This window comes from Chelonia mydas, chromosome 11 (genome assembly GCF_015237465.2).
Source record: "Chelonia mydas isolate rCheMyd1 chromosome 11, rCheMyd1.pri.v2, whole genome shotgun sequence".
NCBI lineage: Eukaryota > Metazoa > Chordata > Testudines > Cheloniidae > Chelonia > Chelonia mydas.
The window spans coordinates 74,597,270-74,616,978 of record NC_051251.2 but is presented as its reverse complement, the minus strand read 5'-3'; the positions used below and the strand labels follow the sequence as shown (position 1 = coordinate 74,616,978).

The window sequence follows — 19,709 nt, the reverse complement described above, 5'->3', positions numbered from 1 at the left end:
CATGAATCCTTGATATTCAAAATACTGAAGCAGCCCATTAGCATTGTGAGCTCCTGGGAAGAAAACATCACCCATAGCCAAGAGTGATCATCTCATCTTGTCTAGCCTGGAGAAAACCCTTGAGTCATCAGTTTAGCCATAAACAAATCTTTTACCTAAGCTAAAGATCCCTGTAGCACCCCAAATCCTGTGGGGTTTGCTCATCAAGTGGGTTACTACCAGTACAATTGTGACGTGAAAGTAGGGATAGGGACGTGCTAAACCTGTGGCATTTTAGGGTTGCAGCTTGAAAGTGTTTGCTGGCCCCTCCTATGGAACCCAGGGGCATATAAAGGGGACAGCTTAAAAGTGCTGATTGACCCAAACTGCTCAGACTTACTCTGTTAGTGTGTGTGTGTGTTCCTCTGGTTGTAGGACTGCAGGATGCCAGCCCTGGGTAACCTAGGTCCTGCAGGATAGCTCCATTGGGAGAGTGTAGTGGGGCAGCTGCCCCACTCCTGGAAAATAAGGGTTAAAAGCAGCCCTGGAGAGGGCTGCAGCAGGGAAAGGGATTAAGAGGAGCTGGGGAAAGCTCAGTTAGGACCCAGCTGGCCCTGATAAAAGAGCTGCAGGGCCAGCAGGCAGGGGAGTCTCACTCTAGCCCTGGATGAGAAGGGCTAGCTGCCTGGGAGCAAAGTACCTGAAGCAGAGCAGTGCTGGGGAAGGGCAAAAGGGAACTGGGGAGCTCCAGCCTGGCAAACCCCCAGGGTGCAGGCCTTGTTGAAGGTCTATGAAAGGTACAGGGACTGCAGAGGGGTAGCCCAGGGATAGGCAGAGGCAGCTGGTCCTAACCCCTTATCAGTGACGAGTGGCCATTAGTGACTGCAGTCTGCCCCAGTGAGAGGGGCCTAGATGACTACTGGCAGTAGCCACTGAGGCAAGGTGGGTTTAGAGGGTTGGGAGTTCCCCTGGGAGGGGAGACCCAGAGTGTGGGGGTACTGCTGGGGCAGAACCCCAGTGTAAAGGGCACCAGGGTCTGGGAGGGACACGGGGCCGGCGGCAGGCGAGACACCGGCCTGCAGAGGGTGCTCCGTAAGCTGGAAAAAGAGCTAATTCCCAGAGGACCAGCAGGAGGCACCACACCGGTGAGTCGTCGCCTCGTGACAGAGGGGACTTGCAGAAGGGAGGAGTAGCGCTCCATATGAACACACAAGTGACATAAGCAGTACATGGATAGATTTACAGAACCCCCCGCTCCTCAGAAGAGTAACCCTAATAAAGAAGCCTACCCCACAGTAACAGCCAAATCTGGTCCCAGCAAATCTGGTCCCAGCACGTCCCCGGCTGTGTTGCGTCTCCCTCCGCTCCACTCCACCAACAGCCAACAATCCAATGTAAACCAAGCCCATTGTCTCCGAGCGCTGGCTTCTGATTGGCTCCCCGCGTGTTCCGTCTGCGCCCGGCATTCCAGGCCTCCTGGGACGCGGGATCCTGAGCTCTGCAGCCATCGCTGCTGTAGGCCGGGGCGAGTCCCCTCCAGGCCGTGGCGGATGAACTCCCGGGCCCAGGGGCCCCATGGCCAGGGGCCTCGGACAACTTGGGGGGCCCTGGGAAAATCTTATGATGCGAGGGCAGGACGATTGAGCTGCTGCGCCCTCTCTTCTGCTGGCCGTGCATGGGGTAAGGCTTCTTGGGTGAGCCGGTGTGGGGATCATCTGGTGAGTGCGGCTGGGGGAGCACCAACAGACGCTACCTCCCTCTCCTGCTTCTTCTTTTCTTTGCTGCTGCCCATGACTTCTCACCAGCGCTGGTGACGGGCCCCCTCTGCATCCTCCCTGGCCTGTCCGGGCATCCAGGGCTCAGTGTCAAAGGAAGATGGGGAGTATCACCTCCTGGGGAGTCTCCTCCAGCCCCAAGCTGCGTGGGAATCAGTGGTGCCGGAACTGGGAGTCCAGGGGGCCAGGGCCCTCCCACTTTTTCACTGGGGCAGACTCTGCTCCCTTCCCCTCGAGGCCCCACCCCGCAGCCAGGCCAGTGTAGAGCCTGGCCAGGGACCCCGGGCTGCTGTAAGGAGCTGCGGTGGACCCTCCACCTGCCCAGGGTGCGGGGGGGCTGAGAGCACCCCCCGGCCTGTGTCCCCATCTCTGGCGCTCCCCGCCCGCCTGGGGCAGGTGGCGGGTCTGTCACTCTGCGTCTTCTCACAGCTGTCTGCGTAGCTCTCCCTGACCCGGCTTTGGCCTGGGGACTCAGAGCTGCAGCCCGGCCACTGTAAGAGCTGTGGGGGTTCCGGGGGACCGGGACACAGGCAGGGGCCTGCTTTCACCCAACCTCCACCCCGTGTCGGGGGGCAGGCTCCCCAGCCCCGCTCCGCCTTCCAGCTTGGCCATGGGTGAGGCCTTGCTGAGTGTGAGACATCCCGGGGTGGAGCCCCCTGCTCCTGTTACACACCAAGGGCAAACCAAACCAGCCAAAGAGAGAAGACTTTGGTTTTCTCCCACTGGCTAACCACAAGTCACACAAGCAATTCCCTTCTACACTCCAGAAAAAAGTTATTGAACTGGCACTCTCAGTTTGGTCCCACCAGAGCCAGCATACTTACAATGGAGTCGTCGTGCTTGGGTCCACAGAACCAGGTCAATTAAGCTTTGGGTCAGAACCCCACGCTATCCAAACTGGAATTTTGGTCTTGAGAGTTTGGTTGGTTAAAGGCAGTTGCAATGGGTGAGAAAAGAGCATATGAGGGCCTTGACAAAAAAGCCCTGAAAGATTTGTGTTCAGAAAAGGGGATAAGTTTTAGAGAGAAAGCTACAAATCAAGAACCGCGAGATCTCTTTTGGCCAGTGATCAGAGGGCAGGAGCACAGCCCTTACCTGATACTACAGAAGCTGCAGAAGCAATTAGAATGCAAAAGGCAGCAAATAAACTGCAATTTGAGCATGAACGAAAATGAGCAGAAATTCGATGGCTGGAAAACAAAAGAAAGCGGAGATAGAGAGACAAGCTGATGAGAGGAAGAAGAAAGCTCACCAGATGGAACAGGAGACGGCCAGACTTCAGCTGCAAGTCAAAAAAGCAATGGAAGAAGAGCAGAAAGTGTATCCTCTTGAAAGTCCAATTTATAACGATGTTGGTATGTTGTATAACTCTGAGTAGTTGTCTGAGTGTAACCGAATGTACCCCAACATCGCCACCTTTTATGTAAATGCTGTTACTGTACAGGGTGACTCCATAGATAGTGCCAATGCTATGAATGGAAGTGGTCGTGAAAAATTCATAGACAGTGTAAAAGTCGATGATAAAAGCTGTGGAAGGCAAATTATGGCTTCTAACATGGCTCTAGTTAAGCAGATCTTGTCAAAGAGGAAGATTACTTCCCAACTCAGAGTGTGAATGTTGTAGTCCTCTGTGAGTTTACTGTAAGCGTGCCTTTAGCCAGAATCCACCTTGAAAGGAATGGTTCCTAAGCATGAAGTTATAGCTGGTGTAAGGAAGTTATTTGCCTAAGGATCTTTTGATTGGGGAAAATATTAAAGCTTTCTTCAGTCCAGGAAACCACTCACAGGAAAGGAATGATCTTCAACCTGTGTCTATTGTGGGCCATGATTTGCCTGGGGAGGGTTTCTCCCAATATTTGTCGACTGAAAAGAGCAGTTGGTCTGGAAATGAAGTTTCTGAATGTCTGTCTAATATCTCAGAAGTGAATCTGGAATTAGATGAAGCACAGATTCTCCTGACCAATGAGTTCTTTCTTTCTCGGGAGCTGATGAAAGTGGATGGTCAGGTTAAAGCCCTAACTGAGGAAAGAAAGGGTGAAATATTGTTGGCTCGTACAGCCTGTGAAAGTGAAGCTGAAAAGGGTAACTGTGATTTGCTGGAAGTAGCTCAGGGTAGTGAGAAGAGCAGCAGTTTGTCTGTGGGGAGTGGCAATGTGCCTGGTAAGGAGATATGGGATGAGCCTGCGTAGCCTTGTGAGCTGATGGCTTTGTCTAGTCAGCAGTTTGGGAAGGCGAGGACAGGTGGAAGATGAGTGTCCCTACACCTTACCTGTGTGGAGAACTGTGAGAGTGAAGGAAATGTGCCTGTGTCTGTCAGGGGTATTGACTTATCTATGGAGGGAGCTACCCCGGTCTCCAAGCAGTTGTCTGTGAACAGCCCTGTGTGCTGGGACAAGGGAAATGAGATCCCAAGCTGGGTGTCTGGTCAAGGAGACTGTGTCTCCGTCTCTTCTTTGTCTGTGGAGCAGACAGAAGGGGCCTTTCAGCCTGTGCTGGTTGAAAACAGTGGAGTTGTCTCAGAGTTGGTTCTGGATTCATCTAAGGCCCAGGAAGGGAATGGTCCTAAGTTTGTGTCTGCTAGGGAGAATGGCACTGTAACTAGGTTGCATCCAGTTAGTGTCCTAGCAAAATCCCAGAGACCAAACAATTCTGGTGCTTGTATTTTGCCTCTTGCTAAAGTGTGGTTGGAAAAGAATGTAGCAACCCGGTCTAATCAGGGTGATAGCCTATCCAGGGCGCAAGGAGAGCCTAAAGGTGATTTAACTGTGTTAGCTACTGACAGGTTGGAAATTTGTCGTAAGAAGGAAAAGATTCCTGAGTATGTGTGTGGCAAAGGGAAGGAGAATGCTTCTGACCTTTTGACGATGAAATCTAGCAGTTTGCCTGAAAGGGGATTGTAGAGAAATCTGCCTGATGAGCTCGAGGTGATCCTGGATGTAAGTGAGAGCCAGAAAGAGTCTGTTGTTGCTCAGGAAAGTGTTCCTTTGGAGCAAGCCTTAGGTGAAGAGGGTAAAGGCAGCATTTCTGTGAGGGCTGAATTGCTGCTTCGAAAAGCTCCCAGGGAAAGGAATCTTCAGGGTGGTCTCTGCAAGCAGTTGACTGCAACTGAAGGGGGAGAAAGTGATTTAATCAAGGAAGTTGCAGTTCCTAAGAGCCAGAAATTTTCTGTTGTGAATGGATCCACTGACTTTCCTTTTGAAAGCTCCAGTGTGGAAAGCTTTGAGAAGGTCTCAGATGGAGTGAAAGCTGTGAAGAAAGTTGAAGAGTCCTATAACCAAGTGGCTGTGTTTGGCCAGCTTGTTGGGGAGAAAAGGTTGTTGAGAGGCATGTCTCCATGCTCATTCTGTAAGTAAACAGTCTGCGCTTCAGGGTATGAGGACAGATTTGATTTCTGGTGTTGCAGAGCAGAACAGTTGTCTGGCTGAATGCTTAAGGATGCAGGGGAGAGCAAGCAAACGCTCACCCTCAGACTCTTTGGATTTGTGTGGTATCTCTTTAAGACAGACTCCAGCCTTGGAATTGGTAGAAGTTAAGAATCTGAAAACTGCTAAACAGGCATCTCTCTGTGTGGCTGCAATTTACCTGACTGACTGGGAGAAGAAAGACTTGCTAATATTTCAAAAGAAAAGGAGGACTTGTGGCACCTTAGAGACTAACAAATTTATTTGAGCATAAGCTTAGCTAACGAAAGCTTATGCTCAAATAAATTTGTTAGTCTCTAAGGTGCCACAAATACTCCTTTTCTTTTTGCGAATACAGACTAACACAGCTGTTACTCTGAAACCTGTCATTTTGCTAATAGTTGTAAGCAAAGAGAGCCCACCCAATCAACCAGAGAATTGTGTGAAGCAAGAGAGATCAGAGTTTGATCCTTGAGGACAAAAAGAAAAGAGATACCTTCAATTTGGAAAGGGAAGCCACAGGGTGACCCTAAAAGGCACAGCCCCAGTGGTATTGAGCCAGAGGTGTGGCAAAAGTAACATGATTGTAGATGGACACTTGCAAAGGATTTGTTGTTATTGCTCATGGTAATTTTTATAACGAATATGTTGCTATTACCAAGGCCTCTAAAAATGTACAATGTGCCAAATCTTTTGAAAAGAACATTGAACATGTTAAAAGGAATACATGAGAACACATATTAAAAGCCCCTTTTATACTAATGTTTCACAGTTCATGCCTGTAAGCAGTATTGGAACTTTTCACAGAAGACAAGACATTCCAAGCCTAATGTGCTGTCTCAAAAGGGAAACTGAGGCACACTTCCAAATTGCTTTCACAGCTCAATGCTAAGATTCCAGTACTATGAAGAACATTAATATCTCCATTGACTAGATGTTAATTGGGTTCCAAACATTTGCCAGAGCTTGTATGACAAAGTAGCTATGTTCTTTAGCTCTCGGCAAGATCACATGAGACATACAGGAACTATGCTGCAAGAACAGATCCAATCCATTATTGTTCTAACCAAATTTTACCTTGAGTGTGTAAAGAGATTCAATCCTGTTATTGAATATGATTCTGATCAACCATATTTGTTATACACTGGTCTGGCTTCTAACCCAATGCTTGCTATAGTAAGACAGAACCAAGGATGGGGAGCTCTTGGGATGCAGTCCGTGATGTTTGTGTCATCCCTTCCTGCAACAATTTTGTGTTGGGGGTGTGACGTTACTGATATGAACTGGGAGCGTGTAGATCACTGTTGCAACCAAGGTCCTGTAGTGGCACCAACTCGTGCATAAAGGGGGTCAAAGAAGGTGTCTAAGACAAGGTTATGGTTTCCTGGCTATGATTAGGCTATCTGTATGTCTGTATCATTTTTGTAGTTGAAGTTACAAATATTGGCTCTGTACTGTCTGTATTTCAAACTTATGCTATGCTTCTGGGTGACACCCCAGACAAGTTGGTGTCAGCTCTGCCTAGCCTGCTTGATGGCCCATTAAGGACCATGCTCTGTACAATTGACCCAGTGAGAAACGGCAGACACACTTTGTGACTCAGCAAGGTGGGCAGGGACATGCCTATGGACAGAACTCTGAGGTTTTTCCGTGCGATGTGATGGGCAGCTTGTCCTTGGGACAAAGAAAGCAGAGACCACATGGCAAGAGACTATAGAAAGCTGCTGCAGCTCCTCCATCTTGTCTTCAGTCCTGCTTCTTACCTCTGGAGGGACTTTGATATAAACAGAAGCTCCACACAAAGGACTGATGACCCCTCCCAGCTGTGGATGTTCTCCAGAGCCTTGATTTGAACCTGCAGTTTATTCCATCCCTGCTACAAGCCTGAATCAAGACCTTTGCCCTTACTGTATATAACTGATTCCATGTAACCAATTCTAGCTCTCATCTATATCTTTTTCCTTTAATGAATAAACCTTTAGATTCTAAAGGATTGGCAACAGCGTGATTCATGGGTAAGATCTGATTTGTATATTGAGCTGCGTCTGGTGCTTGGTCCTTTGGGATGGAGAGAACCATTATTCTTTTACTCGGGTATTGCTTTTCATAACCATTTGTCCCCATAACGGGTGGCACTGGGAAACAGGAGTGCCTAAGGGAATTGCTTGTGTGACTTGTGGTTCAGCAGTGGGGTAAAACTCAAGTCATCTCACTTTGGCTGGTTTGGTTTCGCTTGGTGTGCAATGGAACCCCAGCCTTGGGCTGTAACTGCCCTGCTTTAAGCAACTTGTCCTGAGTTGGCAGGTCCCACCAGTTGGGTCCCCCCAGAACCAGCATCCTTACAGCTTGCACACACCCACCTCAGCAATTATCAGACCAATTCTAGTCATGAATCCTTGATATTCAAAATACTGAAGCAGCCCATTAGCATTGTGAGCTCCTGGGAAGAAAACATTAACCATAGCCAAGAGTGATCATCTCATCTTGTCTAGCCTGGAGAAAATCCTTGAGTCATCAGTTTAGCCACAAACAAATCTTTTACCTAAGCTAAAGATCCCTGTAGCACCCCAAATCCTGTGGGGTTTGCTCATCAAGTGGGTTACTACCAGTACAATTGTGACGTGAAAGTAGGGATAGGGACATGCTAAACCTGTGGCATTTTAGGGTTGCAGCTTGAAAGTGTTTGCTGGCCCCTCCTATGGAACCCAGGGGCATATAAAGGGGACAGCTTAAAAGTGCTGATTGACCCAATCTGCTCAGACTTACTCTGTTAGAGAGAGAGAGAGAGAGAGAGAGAGAGAGAGAGAGTGTGTGTGTGTGTGTGTGTGTGTGTGTGTGTGTGTGCGCGCGCGCGTGCACGTGTTCCTCTGGTTTTACGGCTGGAGGATGCCAGCCGTGGGGAATCTAGGTCCTGCAGGATAGCTCCATTGGGAGGGTGTAGTGGGGCAGTAGCCCAACTCCTGCAAAATCAGAGTTAAAAGCAGCCCTGGAGAGGGCTGCAGAACGGAAGGGGATTAAGAAGAGCTGGGGGAAACTCAGTTAGGGCCCAGCTGGCCCTGATAAAAGAGCTGCAGGGCCAGAAGGCAGGGGAATCTCACTCTAGCCCTGGATGGGAAGGGCTAGCTGCCTGGGAGCAAAGTACCTGAAGCAGAGTAGTGCTGGGGAAGGGCAAAAGGGAACTGGGAATCTCCAGTCTGGCAAACCCCCAGGTGCCTTGTTGAAGGTCTATGAAAGGTACAGGGGCTGCAGAGGGGTAGCCCAGGGATAGGCAGAGGCACCTCATCCTAACCCCTTATCAGTGATGAGTGGCCATTAGTGACTGCAGTCTGCCCCAGTGAGAGGGGCCTAGATGATGACTGGCAGTAGCCACTGAGGCAAGGTGGGTTTAGAGGGTTGGGAGTTCCCCTGGGAGGGGAGACCCAGAGTGTGGGGGTACTGCTGGGGCAGAACCCCAGTGTAAAGGGCACCGGGGTCGGGGAGGGACAAGGGGCCAGCGGCAGGCGAGACACCGGCCTGCAGAGGGCGCTCCGTAAGCTGGAAAAAGAGCTAATTCCCAGAGGACCAGCAGGAGGCACCGCACCGGTGAGTTGTCCCGTCGTGACAGAGGGGACTTGCAGAAGGGAGGAGTAGCGCTCCATATGAACACACATGTGACATAAGCAGTACATGGATAGAATTACAGAATCCCCCGGTCCCCAGAAGAGTAACCCTAATAAAGGAGCCTACCCCACAGTAACGGGCAAATCTGGTCCCAGCAAATCTGGTCCCAGCCCGTCCCCGGCTGTGTTGCGTCTCCCTCCGCTCCACTCCACCAACAGCCAACAATCCAATGTAAACCAAGCCCATTGTCTCCGAGCGCTGGCTTCTGATTGGCTCCCCGCGTGTTCCGTCTGCGCCCGGCATTCCAGGCCTCCTGGGACGCGGGATCCTGAGCTCTGCAGCCATCGCTGCTGTAGGCCGGGGGCGAGTCCCCTCCAGGCCGTGGCGGATGAACTCCCGGGCCCAGGGGCCCCATGGCCAGGGGCCTCGGACAACTTGGGGGGCCCTGGGAAAATCTTATGATGCGAGGGCAGGACGATTGAGCTGCTGCGCCCTCTCTTCTGCTGCCAGTGCTGCCCATGCGTGGGCAGGGGTGGCAGGTTTGTAGAAATTTTGGTGGTGCCCAGAACTCGCCCCCGCCCAAACTCCTCCCCCCACCTGCCCAAGGCTCTGGGAGGGAGTTTGGGTGGGGGAGGTCTGGGGTGCAGGCCCTAGGCTGGGGCAGGGGTTTGGGGTGCAGGCTCTGGGAGGGAATTGGGGGATGGGAAGGAGTGCAGAGGGAGTGGGTTCAGGTTCTGGGAGGGAGTTTGGGGATGGGAGGGGGTGCAGGGGGAGGGCTGTGGGGTGTGGCTGCAGGTGAGGGGCTTGGGGTATGGGAGGGGCGCAGGGTGAGAGTAGGAGTGTGGGGGGTGAGGGGCTGTGGGGCTTGAGCTTTAGAGAGGCTCAGGGCTGGGGCAGAGGGTTGGAGTGCCGGGGGATGAGGGCTCTGGCTGGGGCTGGAGATGAGGGGGTTGTGGTGTTGGAGGGGGCTCAGGGCTGGGGCAGAGGGTTGGGTGTGGGGGGATGAGGGCTCTGGCTGGGACTGGGAATGAGGGATTTGGGGTGTTAGAGAGGCTCAGGGCTGGGGCAGAGGGTTGAGGGTGTGGTGGGGGGGTGAAAGCTCTGGCTTGGGGTGTGGGCTCTGGGGTGAGGCAGGGCTGGGGATGAGTTTGGGGTGCAGGCAGGCTGTTCTGGGCCAGGGGCCAGAGAAGAGGACTCCCCCCAGCCCTTTCCCTGCCGGCAGCAGCGACCTCTGGGGGAGGAGGCCCCCTTTCTCACCCCCCAGCAGCACACTCACCCCCACCACTGTCACTGCATGTGCTCCTAGGGCCCCTCTCAGGTCCAGGAATCTCCCTCGCCTCCCCGTGGTGGGTGCCGGGGGGAGCTGCGTGCGCCTCCTCCCCTGCTGTTCCCCTGCCTGTAGCCTCACGGGGGGCGAGGGGTGGGGCTGCCCCTTGCCCAGCATGGGGCAGGAGCGATGACTGCGGGCGGGGGGCCCCCTGTGCTGGTGGAGGGTCCCGGCGGAAAAGGGAAGGTGTGAGGTGGAAGGGCAGGCTCAGTCAGTCTCCTCTGGGTATCGAGGGAGGGGCACCAGGACCCTGGGGCAGCGGTTGCTGGAGGGAGGCAGCATGGAGCTGCAGGGCAGAGGCAGAGGCAGGGACCTTCTGCTCCAGGGCCCGAGGAGGACGCGGGGGCCTGAGGGGTTTTTATGCCTCCAGCCTCAGTTCTGAGGCCTTTGCATACCCCTATCCCTGAGTCTCACAATGTGGCATTATTTACCCCATCCTAGTGTGTCATGATGAACCCCATTTACCTCCCCTGCACCTCTGAGACCATGGTGGAGCCCACCTCCCCATGCACGTGGTTCACAGCCTTGGCATCTCAGTGTGGGTTTTTGCCTTGTCCATTGTGACAGGGCATTATTCAGCCCGTGCCCATCTGATATGAGGCCTTCTGCAGTACAGTTCTCCCTCCTTTGCAGTGGATGAAACACCATAGTGCTGTTTACCCCAGACCGTACCTTTAAGATCTTTATGTGTGTTTTCCCCCTCACGCAGCAGGGACTGATGTGGTTCTCTTTACACTGGACCACAGCTTCCAGCCCCAACTCACTCAGCTACCAATTTCACAAATGAATTGTGACCTGCCCAAGTTTACTTCACAAAGATGGTCAGTGCAAGCGACTGTTGACATGGGCTAACGGGCGTCTCTTGCTGTGTGAATGCCAATGCCAAGCCGGGTTGGGGGATAAAAACTAAAGGACAAACCCAGATAGTTGTAGATGTAAGCAGAGTCAGGATGAGCTCCACCCTGACATCTGGTGGTGAGTTGTGGCAAGCTGTGGAAAAGAACTTCAATGGTTGATCTCATTTGCATAGGCACACCCACCCCGCCTCACATGAGCCTATAGCTGCCCAAATGGTCACTTTGGCTGCTGTGGGATCCTCAGTTTCTCTGTTATTTGGGGCAGGAAGAATAAATTGTTATTATCCTGATTATGTGAATCAAGGCCAGTGGAACTATACTTGGCCTTTTGTTATGATGGAGGAACTCGCCATCAATTGAGTAGCACTCGCTAGGCAAGGGACATGGGTTCCAACTCTCAGTGAGTCGAGAGAGGTTGTTGGTAAGTATTAATTTGTGGTAGTATGGGTCCTGTAGGAGGTTTTTACATGTTAATTGTACTTTTTTTTCCCTCTCTCCTGTAAAATATCAGAGCTCATTTTGATTCTCTTTGCAGTTTAGTTACAGATTGCTGAGCTGAAATCATTTTGGGCCAATGGTGCACTAGAACTGAAGCTTCTCTACTACACGCTGGTATCATGAAAGAGCTAAACTTACTAAGAGCTGAAATTACTGAGTGTTGTGTTAAGTAGTGGGGGGGCCTGAAGATATATTATAGCCCAAAAAGAAAAGGAGTACTTGTGGCACCTTAGAGACTAACCAATTTATTTGAGCATGAGCTTTCATGAGCTACAGCTCACTTCATCGGATGCATACTGTGGAAACTGCAGAAGACATTATATACACAGAGACCATGAAACAATACCTCTTCCCACCCCACTCTCCTGCTGGTAATAGCTTATCTAAAGTGATCATCAAGTTGGGCCATTTCCAGCACAAATCCAGGTTTTCTGGCTCTCCGCCCCCGCACACACAAACTCACTCTCCTGCTGGTAATAGCCCATCCAAACTGACCACTCTCCCCACAATGTGCATGACAATCAAGGTGGGCCATTTCGAGCATAAATCCAAGTTTAACCGGAACGTCTTGGGCGGGGAGGGGTAGGAAAAAACAAGGGGAAATAGGCTACCTTGCATAATGACTTAGCCACTCCCAGTCTCTATTTAAGCCTAAATTAATAGTATCCAATTTGCAAATGAATTCCAATTCAGCAGTTTCTCGCTGGAGTCTGGATTTGAAGTTTTTTTGTTGTAAGATAGCGACCTTCATGTCTGTGATTGCGTGACCAGAGAGATTGAAGTGTTCTCCGACTGGTTTATGAATGTTATAATTCTTGACATCTGATTTGTGTCCATTTATTCTTTTACGTAGAGACTGTCCAGTTTGACCAATGTACATGGCAGAGGCTCGTTCACCTGCACATCCACCAATGTGATATATGCCATCATGTGCCAGCAATGCCCCTCTGCCATGTACATTGGTCAAACTGGACAGTCTCTACATAAAAGAATTCATAAACCAGTCGGAGAACACTTCAATCTCTCTGGTCACGCAATCACAGACATGAAGGTTGCTATCTTACAACAAAAAAACTTCAAATCCAGACTCCAGTGAGAAACTGCTGAATTGGAATTCATTTGCAAATTGGATACTATTAATTTAGGCTTAAATAGAGACTGGGAGTGGCTAAGTCATTATGCAAGGTAGCCTATTTCCCCTTGTTTTTTCCTACCCCATCCCCACCCCCCAGACGTTCTGGTTAAACTTGGATTTATGCTCGAAATGGCCCACCTTGATTGTCATGCACATTGTGGGGAGAGTGGTCACTTTGGATGAGCTATTACCAGCAGGAGAGTGAGTTTGTGTGTGTATGGGGGTCGGGGGGTGAGAAAACCTGGATTTGTGCTGGAAATGGCCCACCTTGATTATCATGCACATTGTAGGGAGAGTGGTCACTTTGGATAAGCTATTACCAGCAGGAGAGTGAGTTTGTGTGTGTGGTTTTTGGAGGGGGGTGAGGAGGTGAGAGGACCTGGATTTGTGCAGGAAATGGCCCACCTTGATTATCATACACATTGTGAAGAGAGTGGTCACTTTGGATGGGCTATTACCAGCAGGAGAGTGAGTTTGTCTGTGGGGGGGACGGAGGGTGAGAAAACCTGGATTTGTGCTGGAAATGGCCCAACTTGATGATCACTTTAGATAAGCTATTACCAGCAGGAGAGTGGGGTGGGAGGAGGTATTGTTTCATGGTCTCTGCGTATATAATGTCTTCTGCAGTTTCCACAGTATGCATCCGATGAAGTGAGCTGTAGCTCACGAAAGCTCATGCTCAAATAAATTGGTTAGTCTCTAAGGTGCCACAAGTCCTCCTTTTCTTTTTGCGAATACAGACTAACACGGCTGTTACTCTGAAACCTATTACAGAGCAGTTTGCAGAATGGTTGGAGCTGCTCATGGGACGGCTGGCAGAGCAGAGCGGCTGATAGAGTGGAGCCGTTTGTGGGATGGCTGGTGGACTGGAGTGGAGCAGAGCCCCGTGGAGAGGTGGGGCAATTGGCTTTGGATCACGTAAGATGCCCCTTAAACCCCCCTCCCCCCCGCACCTCCACCCAAGTTGGGAGGTAAAACTGCAGATAAACTTTTGAACTCTGGCGCTGCACTGACCAGGGACAGAGACTTTTGGGTTGTGGGACTTTGGGTGACTTTGGGTTGCTGGACGCAAGAACCAAACGGAAAGGACATGCCCCAATTTGCTTGGGGTAGGTTTTTTGCTCATGGGTTGTGTTATGAATCCTGTTGGTGGTGTTTCCCCAACATAATGCTGCATTGTGAGAAAGTTCCAGTGACATTTTCCCCTCCAATACACCGATGAGGAGGCATTGCTATCTATAATGGAGGGCTGAATACTCTCTCTCTCTCTGTGCAGGATTCTTGGAAAAACTAGATTCTCATTGGCTTAGTAATGACTGAACATCCATTGTGTTCTCTGGCTAATCAGAACCTGGCCTATTCTTAAAAGTGAGATTGAATGTATCTGTATAAACTACTTTCTGATTAGCTGAACTAGTAAGGCCTAAAACTTAATTGGTAAAATGGTTTGCCGTGAACTGCCTTGGGCAGAAAGCCAAAAGAGTCACTTTGGCACATATCAGATTCTTTCAACATTTTTTCATAGTGTGATCAGTTGCAAACTTTGTTTTAAATCAGTTTTTACCAATTTAAGCTGAAACTTAAATTTCGTAATGATAAAGTAAATTTTCCTCAGGTTAGGATTATTTCTTTTCATTAAGTTACTTTCGGGAATTGTGACTGTTGGCTTTCAGACTTCCTTGCTTCCACAGTAGAAAAACTGGACTGTAACAGGATCAATAGGTGGGGAAAAAATGCCTAATGGTCAGGGTTTAAGAAAACTGGGGGAGATGAAAGACCCGCTTGTTGACCGGTGAACGACAGATTCGTGTTCCACCAGTGTTGTCCATATTAGCAGTGAACACCTTTGTGTCATGGTGTGAATAACACCTAGCCACATTCATTTTCTATGTGGAAAACTTGAGCCATTAATTTAGGCATAATGAACTGGGATATGATTTGCTTTCTTATTAATGCAGTGTGTAAACACTGAATGGAGTCTTTGTATTCATGCATTTTGATCATTCATGTTTTTAATGGAGTGTGGGGAGCCTAAATGTTCTCTGTTCCCAGGGCCCCAAGAAATCTTAACCTCCCTCTGTCTCCAAGCTTATTGCAATATGTCAGGAATCACCAGCTACAGAGAGGGTTCCAGGCCAGACTCATGGTCTAGCCAATAGAGGCTAAATACCCCCAAAGACAGGGCTAGCACCCAGGGGTGCCCGCACCCTCCTGTAATCACTGCAAACCCTGCTTCCCAAGCTGCACAGAATCCTGTGTCTTCCTACCAGATCATCCTCCCTAGGCTGGAAAGGCGTCGTTTACTGCCCTTCTTTGCACTTCCTAGGAGCAGGGGGTGTTCCAAAGGCTGAAGAGACGCTTGAATGGATCCTCACAGCTGCTCCCGCCCAGTGAGAGAGGTAGGAGAAGATTATTTTCCCCCATTTCTTGATGAAGAAACTACGGCAGAGGAAGGTGAAGTGACTTCTCTAATATCAAATGGGCAGGCAGTGGCAGAGTTTGGATTAGAACCCAAGAGTCCTGCCTTCCCTTGGGAGACTTTCCCCAGGGTCTAGGAGGAATGGAACCCACGAGTCCTGACTTCCTAACTTACTGACTGCCCAAATTTCAGACACTAAATGCTCACAATAAAGTGCTCTCAAATGAGCTACACGAATTGTACCCTGAAAATATGCAGCAAGTAATTTGGAAGAACTAACAATCAAACATAATCCCAGACATTAGTGGAGAGAAGGTGGCAAACCTTATCATCTGTGTTATGAATTGTTGCTCAGTGTTGAAAGTGAATAACTCGAGGGTGGAAGGCTTGGTTGCTACCAGAGGCTGAGCTGGCAGGGGGTGGAAGGGGCAGGAACACGGTCTCTACCCCTGAGCCTGTAGCAATTCTTGTCCGAGTGAAGTGAGGCTACCACGCAACTCAGTGGCAGTGAGATAGATATTGCGGGAAATTGCAATCTGAGAGATCCCTACAGAATGAGGTTAAACTTGATGGAACCAAGGTTCAGTGTTTTAGGAGATCACTGTATTGAAAAGGCAAATGTTTCTGTATTATGGTGGGATTGTATGGAAGTTCTTTAAGGAGGAGACGTGGCAAATGGAAACCTTGAGAAGCTCTATGAGCTTCAAGGGACTCTGAAATAAGGTGCTAGAGAAACAAAGGTAAGTGTCATTCCTAGGAAATCCATGGGAGAAGGGAAGACAATGTCTCACTCTCAGACCAAGCCTTTGAAGCTCCACCCTGGTGAAAGACCCTTGACTGCTCATCACCCGTAGCATGAAGACAAGATGAGAGGCCTCTAGCGGGTACAAGAGTGACTCGGAGATTCCTGGGTACGCTTGTTCTGGGCCACAGTGCTTCTTATGAACTAGAAACCACAGACAACCACCTGGGAGGGGTGTGAAGGCCTGGTCACTGGCCAGAGCCTTTCGAGGAGTGAGGTGATCTCTGGGAAGCTTAGCAGTGTGTGGGTAGGTTCTTCATACAAAGGAAGCTCTTTTCAGGCTCCTGCTTCCGGATAACGTACATGCCGCAGCTCCCATATCCGGTCATCTTCATTGTCTCTTCCAAAAAAAAAAGCAATCAACCAAACACCAGTCAGTCCCTCCCCCCAGCTCCCCTTACCAAGTCCCACAGAAACTCCCCGGTGTGCAGCTGCTTGCTCGCTCCTGTGCTGAGACTTTTAGACTTCATCATGTAAAGCAGACGAGAGTACAATCATACAAAACAATAAAAACTAAATCTGGGTCCCTGCCTCAGCTTCCTCATCACTCCAGGGGATTCTCTGTGCTGGGTCCAAGACCCCGGATTAGGCAGTGTCCTGGGGCAAAGTAGCCAGCTCCTCCCCCCACACTCCTCATGAGGCTTCTACATGTTAGGTGGCCTCTCTCCTGGACCCTTCATCCAGCTTCTGTGACCTTGCTCTCTCTCCCACCCTCACCCCTCACTTCCTCTTCCTGTCCCTGTTCCTGTGTGTTTCTTTATTTTAAGCCCCCGCGTTCTCATCTGGTCCCTTTTGTTTTTCTCCTTATAAGGTTCCACGGCTCCTGCTTTCCCTGCTCCCTTCAGGAGCCATCTGCACGTGTTTGCGAAGGGTGCAGCTCACCCATTGTCCCAGATGTTTGCACCTCAATAGGGTCATTCCGTCCTAAGCACTGTCTCCTTGTCGCTGTCTGGTGCATGGTGCTACAGGGCTTGTCAGCACTGGGGGCTCCACCTACTTACAGGCTCTCCTGACACAGCAGATTTTCATAGCACAACTCCACAAAAAGAACCACAGTCCATCACGTGTCCTGCCATAGCCCCAAACCATACAGATGCGGTGGGAAAACGGCAGCAGGAAGAGAAATAGATCCACGCAGGACCTGCCCCTGAGTAACTGACTTCAGTGCTGGGCGATGGAGGAAATGACCGGAACTGATTGAAACACAAACACACACCCAGCGCCAGAATGGTACAATATCACCGCCCAGCAGTGCAGACAAACCACTGAGGCCGAACAGGCAGTGTCACTGACTGACCTGGCTTCTTGCTTCTCCTCTCACTGTATTTCTGCTTCTCCCCCGACACCAGAGGGGCATGAGACACAGGATGCTGGGGAGTCAATGTGGCCAAGCAGAAAGCAGGTTGAGCCTGCACTGGGAAGTTACCTTGTCTAGCAGGAGATAGGAAGCTAGGGCACTGGAGCAGGGGGAAGGGGAAAGGAATGGACATTACTCAGCGGATCCTAAGCCCATTGAAACTCTGGAGGGTGCACAGCTAGGGCGTGTTACTAGAAGTCATTCTGAGCAATGGGAGAAGTTAAATATAAGGCAAAGGGGGTGTGTGTAGAACAGTTTGTCCTCAGGGGCCTGGGAGGGGAAGGACATCTGCTAATTTCTTTCTTTTCATTTGCTTTACTTCTTCTCCCTTATCCTAAAGATACTCAGCATGGCAGTGGTGACACTTCTCCCCTGAAGGAATGGCTCTGAGTCACTTTCCTTTGCTTCTTCCCACCTTTACCAGGGCAGCTAGCAGGGAGAGGATCCTGACCAATGGCTATTTTCATTCTTTTCTTTCTTAGTGTTTAGCCCTGGAATCGGCCTTGCTTAGGGTGACCATACGTCCCATTTTGACTGGAACAGTCCCTTTTTTAGGCCCTTCCTCACTTTTTTGGCAAAAATATACCCAAATGCGTGAAGCGGGGGCGAGCTGCAACGCCAGCCCAGCGCTGGAGGGAGAGCTCAGGAGAGTGGCTCGGGCCGGCCCCACACGCGAGTGGGCTGCAGGAGAGCACAGGCTGCCCCTGCACACCGGGAGGTAGGGGGACCTCAGGCTGGCCCCATGTAGGTGGGAGGCAGGGAGGGCTGGGGCTGGCCCTGCATGCAGGGAGGAGAGTGGAGCCTTGGGTGGGCCAGTGTGCAGGTGGGCAGCGGGGGTGGGGTGGGGCTTAGGCACTGGGGCGGCACTGGTTGGGGGATACAGGGGGAGGTCAGGCTGGCCCCACATGGGAGGAAGCAGGGAGTGCTTGGGCTGACCCCATTTGGTTGGCTTCAGGCTGGCCCATGGGGTGTCTCATTTTCCCTTTGGGAAAATATGGTCACCCTAGCCCTGGCTAAATTGCAAATATCTAGTGGGCAGTCGGGGAAAAAACTTCTTCAGTGCAGAGTTACGGTTGCTTGGTGAGATGTCATCCCCTTGCAGAACATCAACATCACCAAAACTCAAACCTCTGAACATCAGGAAATGCTCCCACACCCTTAACTCTGCTCTCTCTCAGCAATGTCCCAATATGCCCTGGTAACACACATACGTTTTGCTCTGCCAACACCACGGTGGCTGAAGTGTCTGAACTTTTCACCTCCAGTTACAGCAACTCTAAACAGACCCACACCCTCAGTTGGGCCTGACACGGCACAACCCCTGGGCAAGCCAGATGGTGACACAGGCTGGGCCTGGCCATGAGAGTGACTGCAGAGCCAGCCACGCCCCACTCAGAGGAGTACCCCCACCTCACTGACCCCTGCTCACTCACCCACATTGCCCCCCTCAATTCAGAAAACCTAGGTGGGGAAGCTTATTTTCTCTTGTGATGCTCTGAGCATCTGGATCTAAGAATGGTGCCCCCTCAGCTGTTCCCTTGGGGAAACCAAAGGGTTAATTTTGAGAGAGCTGATTAGGGTCCAGGCTGGACCGGATGATCTCCACCTAGGCTCTCCATGGTCCCGGTACATGTTGCTAATTGAAAGAATTAAGATCCGATGTCCCTCTTATACAGTTTATTAAAGTGAACAAATCGAGACCACACATCACTAAGGCTAAATTATTGTAAACACTATAGAGCTAACTAAGGGTTAAACGATACAGTTATGCTCAAATCAGTGAATCAACGAATTAACAAGGATATTGCACTGGAATAAAGTGTCATCAATTTAGTGAAATCATCAGAGTAATACAGCAGAACATCAGCCCTTATAAATCCTAACACAAGGGGAGCCTGCCAATGAGCTGCGACTGTTCAGTGAGGTGTCTATGGAAAGGTTAGGATTTGCTGGTTAGGATTATGTTATCTGTACGCATGCATCATTTTTGTATTTGAAGTTATGAGTATTGGCTCTATACCTGGATTTCAAATGTTGGCTCCTAGAGTACAGTCCACAAGGTAGCTAGCCAGCACATCTTGAAGGGACTGTTCAAATTAACAGGTTTCAGATTAGCAGCCATGTTAGTCTGTATCCGCAAAAAGAAAAGGAGGACTTGTGGCACCTTAGAGGCTAACAAATTTATTTGAGCATAAGCTTTCGTGAGCTACAGCTCACTTGTACACCTTTTCTTTTTGTTCAAATTAAGTGGTTCATCAAGGAACACTTGGTGGACAATGGACCATGGGAGACGCCGATCTACACTGAATGGGCCGTCATGTAAAGGTGCTGTCTGGAGTGTAGGTAATGGCTTCCTACAAAGAGTGAGGGAAATTGGGCATGAACATATGACTTGCCCATGTGACTCCAAACTCCATCTTGTTGCTATAATTTTCCACAGTAAGAACAATGGGATGCCCTCCACATGGCGAAAGCTGTAAAAGACCCTGGAAAGACCTCCCTTTTGTCTTCAGTCCTGCTCTTACCCCTGGAGGAACTTTGCTACAAACTGAAGCTCTG

The 19,709-nt window shown here is 50.2% G+C and overlaps 1 long non-coding RNA gene across 3 annotated transcripts; it reads left to right on the top strand.

Annotated features, from left to right (window-relative positions):
* The first annotated feature begins 11,465 nt into the window (after positions 1–11,465).
* Positions 11,466–17,935, top strand: LOC122462497. Of its 3 annotated transcripts, XR_006285059.1 has the most exons (5): positions 11,466–11,551; positions 13,347–13,466; positions 14,899–14,971; positions 15,749–15,902; positions 16,605–17,935. It is a non-coding gene; the product is annotated as an uncharacterized LOC122462497 (long non-coding RNA). The 3 variants fall into 3 exon arrangements; XR_006285057.1 differs by lacking the exon at positions 16,605–17,935 and having other exon boundaries at positions 15,749–16,317; XR_006285058.1 differs by lacking the exon at positions 16,605–17,935 and having other exon boundaries at positions 14,843–14,971; positions 15,749–16,267.
* Positions 17,936–19,709: the final 1,774 nt, after the last annotated feature.